Source organism: Chiloscyllium plagiosum, chromosome 13 (genome assembly GCF_004010195.1).
Source record: "Chiloscyllium plagiosum isolate BGI_BamShark_2017 chromosome 13, ASM401019v2, whole genome shotgun sequence".
NCBI classification, from domain to species: domain Eukaryota; kingdom Metazoa; phylum Chordata; class Chondrichthyes; order Orectolobiformes; family Hemiscylliidae; genus Chiloscyllium; species Chiloscyllium plagiosum.
The window spans coordinates 76737963-76744934 of record NC_057722.1 but is presented as its reverse complement, the minus strand read 5'-3'; the positions used below and the strand labels follow the sequence as shown (position 1 = coordinate 76744934).

General features: G+C 48.7%; 1 protein-coding gene across 2 annotated transcripts in view; it reads left to right on the top strand.

Annotated features, from left to right (window-relative positions):
* Positions 1-5032: 5032 nt before the first annotated feature.
* dipk2ab (divergent protein kinase domain 2Ab) overlaps positions 5033-6972 on the top strand; it is a 258740-nt gene continuing 256800 nt past the window's right edge. The window contains exon 1 of one of the 2 annotated variants that reach the window (XM_043702761.1): positions 5033-6938. The gene's annotated coding sequence lies outside the window, so the exon portion shown is untranslated. The remainder of the gene's footprint in view (positions 6939-6972) is intronic. The other variant, XM_043702765.1, reaches the window with a different exon arrangement.

Here is a 6972-nt window from a genome sequence, read left to right as displayed (position 1 = left end):
GGACTTGTCCGACCTGCCTAGCTCCTTTTCCACCTATCCACTCCACCCTCTCCTCCCTGACCTATCACCTTCATCTCCTCCCCCACTCACCCATTGTACTCTATGCTACTCTCTCCCCACCCCCACCCTCACCCTCCTCTAGCTTATCTCTCCACGCTTCAGGCTCTCTGCCTTTATTCCTGATGAAGGGCTTTTGCCCGAAACGTCAATTTTGCTGAAGCTCCTCGATGCTGCCTGAACTGCTGTGCTCTTCCAGCACCATTGATCCAGGATCTGCAGTCATTGTTTTTACCAGTGTCTTGTACAGTAGAAGCATGACCTCGTGGCTCCTAAACTCAATCCCCTATCAATAAACGCCAACACACCATATGCCTTCTTAACAATCCTATCAACCTGGGTGGCAACTTTCAAGATTTATGCACCAGGACCCTGGGATCTCTCTGTTCATCTACACTACAAAACATTTTACCATGAGCCCACTACTCTGCATTCCTGTTATTTCTTCCGAAGTGAATTACCTCTCACTTGTCTGCATTAAACTCCACTTGCCACTTCTCACCCCAGCTCTGCATCTTATCTATGTCCCTTTGTAACCCACACCATCCTTTGGCACTATCCACATCTCTGTCTACCTTAGTTCATCCGTGAATTTACTAACTCATCAGGAGTGTTGTTCATACAGCAGATGAAGCGAACAGAAGCACACAGGCACAGAACTTATCAGCAGAGTGATCAAAAGATCATACAAATGGTGTGAATGCTGAACAAGTCTCTGCAAGTGATCAGAAGTGTCAGATGGTATGAACAATGTATCAACATCTGAATAGCAAGTGAAGGGATGACCTATAATCCGATTAATTGAGACAGAGAGAAAATTACAAAAGATTAAAAACAAGGAGCTACTGGAAACAAACCAAATGGCTGGGATAACATAATAGCTATAAGAGTCACATGCCAAGAATCTAAACAAAGTAACAAGTAATCCAAAATGGCACAAACTAATTAAGGTAGAGAGATCATAATAAGTTATCAAGGTGATGGTATCAAACCAGGACAGTAAGAAAGATTTTACAGATACAGAACAGTTAGTGGGGTTACATGTAGTGCAACATGAACCCAAGGTCACAGCTGAGGCCGTTTTCATGGGTACTAAATTTGGCTATCATTTTCTGTTGAGCAATTCTGCATAGTTGTGTATCTCAAAGACTGCCTTGGAGGAGATTTCCTCTAACCTCATTTATTGCACTCACTTCTCCTGATGTGGTTTTCTCTACATCAGGGAGACAGACGCAAACTCGCAGAGTGATTCAGAGAACCTATTCAGTCTCTCATCAGATATCTCATCTCAGGTAACATCCTGGTGAATATGCTCTGCACCCTTTCCAGTGCTATCATGTCCCTCTGATACGAATGGTGACCAGAACCATTTCAACAAAAATTCCAGTGAATGTGGATGTCACTAACTGGACCAGCATTTATTGCCCATCCCCAATTGTCCACATGGCAATTAGATATCAATCACATTGCTGCAGGTCTGGAGTCATATGTAGCCACGCCAGGTAAGGGTGGCAGTTTCCTTCCCTCGAGGACATTAGTGAGCCAGATGGGATTTTCCAACAATCATCATTAGTCTCAATTCCATGTTTTTATTGAATTCAAATGCCACAATCAACTATGGCAGAATTCGAATCCCAGTCCCCAAATCATGACAGGGTCTCTGGCTTAATATTTTTGTTTAAGGGGACCACCATCCACTTAAACTGCACACAGTATTCCATCTGTGACCTAACCAATATTTTGAAAAATTGGAGCAAGATTTCCTTGTTTGTATATCTAAGGGGCAACTGTTTCACACGGAGGGTAGTGTATGTATGGAATGAGCTAGGCGAAATGAGTACTGCAAATGCTGAAGCCAAGAGTATGGTGCTGGAAAAGCACAGCAGGGCAGGCAGCATCCGAAGAGAAGGAAAATTGACGTTTTGGGCAAAAGCCCTTCATCAGGAATGAGACTGAGCGCCTCAGGGGTGGAGAGATAAATGGGAAGGGGGTGGGCTGGGGAGAAGGTAGCTGAGAGTGCAATAGGTGAATATGGGTGGGGGTAAAGATGATAGGTCGGAGGGGAGGGTGGAGCAGACAGGTGGGAGAAAGATGGACAAATGGGACGGGTCATGACGGCGGTGCTGAGCTACAAGGTTGGAACTGGGATAAGGTGGGTGGAGGGGAAATGAGAAAATTAGTGAAGTCCACATTGATGCCGTGGGGTTGGAAGGTCCCGATGCGGAAGATGAGGTGGTTCTTCCGTTCTAAACTACGAAAGCAACCACCCCAACACACACAAAAGAAGTTGCATCAAGACACTTCAAAAAGGGCCACAACACACTGCAGTACACCAGAACTGCAAGAAAAGAGGAAGAAGAACACCTATACAATGTATTCGCCAATTTCATTAACAGATGCCTAAGGGAAAGACAATGGAATGAGGACATGCCACAACTACCACACATCAAAAACATTTCTGAACTGACAGCCAGACTACTGTGACCACTAGGACTCATAACAGCACACAAACCAACAGCCACTCTCAGACAACAACTCACCACGACGAAGGACCCGATACCCAGCATGAGCAAAACCAACGTAGTGTACAAAATCCCATGCAAGGTCTGCACAAAACATTACATAGGACAAACAGAAAGACAGCTAAAGGTCCTCATCCATGAACACCAACTAGCCACGGAACGACACGACCAGCTACCCTTAGTAGCCACACATTCAGATGACAAGCAACACGAGTTCGACTGGGACAACACTACTTTTATATGACAAGCCAAACAGAGAACAGCCAGGGAATTCCTAGAGGCATGGCACTCATCCACTGATTCAATCAATAAGCACATCGACCTGGACCCAATATACTGGCCACTGCAGCGGACAGCTGGAACTGACAACCAGAAGCGGCAGATACAAAGATCACAGAAGTGCTTCACTGGAGGCTCCCAAGCACTGAGGATGTCACCCAGGCAGGGGACGAAACGTCTGCAACACAAATTCCCAGCTCGGTGAACAGAACCACAACAACGTGCACCCGAGCTACAAATCTTCGCACAAACTTTGAACTGCAAGTGTTAGTTTGCTTTCCCTCTGAATTGGCCACGCTAAATTGCCCGTAGTGTTAGGTGAAGGGGTAAATGTAGGGGAATGGGTCTGGGTGGGTTGCTCTTCGGCGGGCCGGTCTGGACTTGTCGGGCCGAAGGGCCTGTTTCCACACTGTAGGGAATCTAACCTAATCTCCACGGATGCCGCCTGACCCTCTGTGATCTCCAGCAGGTGTTGTTTTTCAGTTCAGATTCCAGCCTCTGCAGTAATTTGCTCCTACGAGGATTGAGAGAGATTGGGCCAAATGCTGGCAAATGGGACTAGATCAATTCAGGATACCTGGGTCAGCATGGACCTGATCGGCTGAAGGGTCTGTGTCTGTGCTGCACATCTCTGTGACTCCATACCCTCGTTTTGTTACACGTCAGTGTAAGAGCAGAAGATAAATCCTTGGAAGATATTTTAAAAAAGCGCTTCAGGATCCGAATCAAAAAGACCGGCACTTTGTGGCGTACAGGTAGTGTCCCTACCTCTGGGCCGGGAGGTCTGCGTTCAAGTCTCACCTGCTCCCGAAGTTTGTAATAACGTCCTTGAGATATAGAAAAAAATAGGATAAATCAAATAAAAATTAAGGCGCCGAGGGAGAGCACGGCGCTGGTCCCAGACACGAAACCAGGCCAGGCCAGGCCCCCTCCCGCAGAGGGGGTTAACCAAGGGGCTCCTAGGAACTCTCGGGCAGCAGCATCGCTCATTTACTCCCCTCCTGGGCCTGAGGGTAGTGCAGGGGGTCACTATGTTTGTCGTTTTGTTTTGTTTTAGAAACGAAAAGGCCGTCGGTGGGCAATTTACCTGCTACTGGCCGCTTCCTGCCTGCGAGGCGCCTGCCGGAAACCCATTCCCTCAAGAAAAATCAAAGCCTGCGGCGACGGGACGGGACGGGACGGGAAGAGGAAAACCCAGCCTTGCCGGGGTCACTATGTTTGTCGTTTTGTTTTGTTTTAGAAACGAAAAGGCCGTCGGTGGGCAATTTACCTGCTACTGGCCGCTTCCTGCCTGCGAGGCGCCTGCCGGAAACACATTCCCTCAAGAAAAATCAAAGCCTGCGGCGACGCGACGGGACGGGAAGGGAAGGGAAGAGGAAAACCCAGCCTTGCCCGCCCCACCCTCCATTGCCGAGTTTTGACAGCCGCTGACACAGACGGGAAAATGGCGGCGGCCGCCCGGCCGGTTGTCGTCCTCCTTCAACCGTTAACCGACACCATTCCATTCCCGCTCGCCACGCTCGTGCCCACTGGCTCACACACAACGCACAGGAGCATCTCGCCGGCCTAATGCACTCCCTAAAATTTCGATTCCTTGTTCCTTCTTTGCAAAACGCGCAGAGGGGTGCTTAGAATCGAATGCAAAAAGAAAAGTTTGCAAATCAGGAAGGCCCGTTCACTCACTCTCCTCTCACACTCACACACAGTGGGAACAGCTCTCCGGGCTAGTGAATTTCCAATTTGTTTTTCTTTGCAAAACGCGCAAAAAGGTGCTTACTATCGAATGCATGTTTGAAAAAAAGTTATAATCGCGCGCCAAGAGGCCTCGGAGAACAAGCTGAATCTGCAACCCCCCGGGGGATGGACGGCACCTTAGGCCAATTGGTTCACAGTATTTTGCAGAGGCCCGCCCACCCACGTGATGGACAGGACGATCGCTTAATCGGAAAACGACGTTCCGTGCGGATCCACCCTCCTTTCCTTGAGTAGCGGCTCGGCAGGCCAATCGGAGAGAGGTATCCGTGGTGGACCACCCTTGATTGATGGCAAGTTATCACCTTTCGTATAATGACAAAGCTGGAAATCTGAAACAAAAACAGAAATTGCCGGAAAAATTTCAGTAAGGTCTGGCTGCAGCGGTGGAGCGAAATCAGAATTAATGGTTTTCGGGTCCAGTAACCGTTCTTCAGAACTGGACCCGAAACGTTAGGCTTTGATCTCTCACTACAGAAGGAGCAAGACCCTGGTAATATTTTCCAGCAGTTCTCGATTTTTAACACTCGAGAAATGTTATGCAAAGCACGTGACGCCAACGTTGATTGACGTCCCAGACATCATATCGGAACGCGGTATCCCCGCCTTCTCTGATTGACGGCAGGACAGACCAATCGAACAACAGGTCTTGTGGGATCCCACCCCGTAGCAGCGGATGCACCTGGCCAATCGGAAAGACGTATCTGACACAGGTCCCGTCCCATGCCTGATGGACGGCGCATCTGACCAATCGAAAACCAGTATTCGCGACACCCCCATGCCTGATTGACGGCCGAATGTACCAATCGAAAGCGGGCTCACCTGCGGACCTACCCGATCCTTGATTGACGATTCACGGAGCCGTGAACGCGTCTGACTAATCGGAAAGACGTATCTCACACAAACACCATCCCACGCCTGATGGACGGCGCATTTGGTCAATTGAAAATCAGTATCTGCGTCATCCTCACACACACACACACACACACACACACATTGCTGATTGACGGCAGAGTTGACCATTCGAAAAGCGATCTCATCCACGGACCCACCCGACCCTTGATTGGAACCATTCGGAAAACAGTCACCGCCCCCCACAACCCACACTCCTGATTGACGGCGGGACAAACCAATCGGAAAGCAGTATCTTGGACACAAAAGCCCGCGCTGATTGACCTCGCAAGAGCCCAATCACAAAGCCGAGCGGGACGCGGACATCGCCGCTTGCACTTAACCGACGGCTCGACAAGCGAATGGGCTGGCGGTGCCTGGCAACAGGGCGGGGCATCCGGTAGAGTGACCCGCCCCCTTCTGTAAGCCTCCGGCTTCGCGCTCCCACTGTCGGACGAGGCTTGTGGCTGAGAGGGAGAGAGAGAAAGGAAGGAAGGACAGGAGCAAAGGAGGTGTGAAGGAGGAGAGATGAAGAAGAGTGGAAATAACAATAATAACCCAGTGTTTTATTTTAAAATTTAAATCCATTCTCACCTCACCTCACCCGCCCCTCTCGGTTAGAGTTTTGGCGGCAGCCTACATAAAATAAACAGCTTTGGAGGGAGGGAAGGAAAAAGGGGGGAAAGAGAGAAAGAAGGGGGGAACCAGTGCCTTGGAAGGGATCGATAGAGACAAAAATAAAAGAAGGGGACAGTTAGTCTTCTATCAATGGAAGGGCGTCCCTTCAGATGTTTCGCTTCCTATTTTATTTTGTGTTTTGTGCAGCTTTCAGTTGAAATAAGTGACTGGCTGTAGAAAAGTGCCAGGGATATTTTATTTTGTTTCATATTCTGCCTTTGAATGCAGTTCAGGGGTTAAAGTTTCACGTTGGTTAGTTCCTCCCCATTCTCCCCTTTCACCATCTTCTCTTTCTTTATCTCCCCCGCCATCCCTTCCTCCACTTGGACAATTGTTCTAATCAAGTCGTTTGGTTTTTGGCCAAATGGTCAGGGCTACTTTCTTCGGGGGGTTGGGGGGGTATAGGTGTTCCTGGATTTCCACTACACGTCCAGCAACAACAGTAACAATAACGTTGGTTCGAGATTGAAGGGAAAAGGGGGGGAGGAGAGAGGGTCCTGTGCTTTGTTTCAGTGCTAAAGAGGGCGCACAATCCAAACTGATCATTGCATTTATCATCCTCCCCCTCCGCCGTCCATCCTCTCCAAGCCCTACTCTTGTTTCTGCTTCCAGCAAGAGATGGAGCCCTGAGACTGTGAAGACTCCAAGAAACTTTAAACATTACCGAAGCTGCACTCACTGGATGCTCTCTCTTTCTTTATCCTCCTCCCCTCATGCTGGAATTGTCTTTACTTTATCCTTCGCAGTTAAACTTTTGAGGTGAGTATATATTTTTTAAAGCTGGCTTTACATT